This window comes from Cricetulus griseus, chromosome X (genome assembly GCF_003668045.3).
Source record: "Cricetulus griseus strain 17A/GY chromosome X, alternate assembly CriGri-PICRH-1.0, whole genome shotgun sequence".
NCBI classification, from domain to species: Eukaryota; Metazoa; Chordata; class Mammalia; order Rodentia; family Cricetidae; genus Cricetulus; species Cricetulus griseus.
In genome coordinates, this window is record NC_048604.1 from 75,431,791 (window position 1) to 75,432,684 (window position 894).

Below are 894 nucleotides of genomic sequence, written 5' to 3' on the forward strand. Positions count from 1 at the left end.
AATCTGGTGTGATGTAAGGGAGCTTTATAAGGGCTGCACCGGAAGACCCTAGCCTTTTTCTGGCCGCGCTTGCTGGGTTCCTGTAACCTCGCTCTGGTCTGCGTCTTGGAAGACCCTAGCCTTTTTCTGGCCGCGCTTGCTGGCTTCCTGTAACCTCGCTCTGGTCTGCGTCTTGTCCTGGTGTTTTCTTGATTAAAGAGACTTCACCATCCCGGATCACAGTTCATCTTTGAGCACATGCTCCAACCCTTAATCTTCAGTTGGTGCCCAACGTGTGGCTTGAACCCACGACCCTGAGATTAAGAGTCTCATGCTCTACCAACTGAGCTAGCCGGGCCTCCCGCATGGCAGGTGAGAGGGCTAGGGTGTCTCCCTACATCTAGCCAACTTCCTAGGCCCAGTGAGGTCAGGGACCTTAGAAAAGGAAGTACCGCTGCCACTTCATTAGATTAGCATAGTTCCACATTGCATCCTAAGTCTTAATCTTATATCCATAGATATGCATAGCTACCACCCCTCATCGAAGAAGCCCGTTAATTTCAACAAATGGAGAGCATCACAGAAAACCACAACTGCACATAATGCAGAAATCAACAGACCATAGGGAGCCCGTGCCCAATCTACGTCACAGCTACTGCCTCCACAGCTGGGGGAACATAGCAGAAGAGAGGACAGAAAGGTTGTAAGAGCCGGCCGGCATACCAGGAAGTATGCTGTGAAACAGTCTCTCATAGAAATGGCTGCATGACCGACCTAGACCCTCTACATATGTGTGACAGTTGTGTAGGGTGGTCTATTTGTGGGACTCCCTAGCACTGGGATCAGGACCTGTCTAATGGTTGAGCTGCATTTTGTAAACTATATTCCTCATACTCAGCTGCCTTGAAATGCCAC

At 50.0% G+C, this 894-nt stretch overlaps 1 non-coding gene across 1 annotated transcript; it reads right to left on the minus strand.

The window, feature by feature from the left end:
* Positions 1–264: 264 nt before the first annotated feature.
* On the minus strand, positions 265–337 carry Trnak-cuu. The gene has a single exon. It is a non-coding gene; the product is annotated as a tRNA-Lys (tRNA).
* Between the last annotated feature and the right edge of the window lie 557 nt (positions 338–894).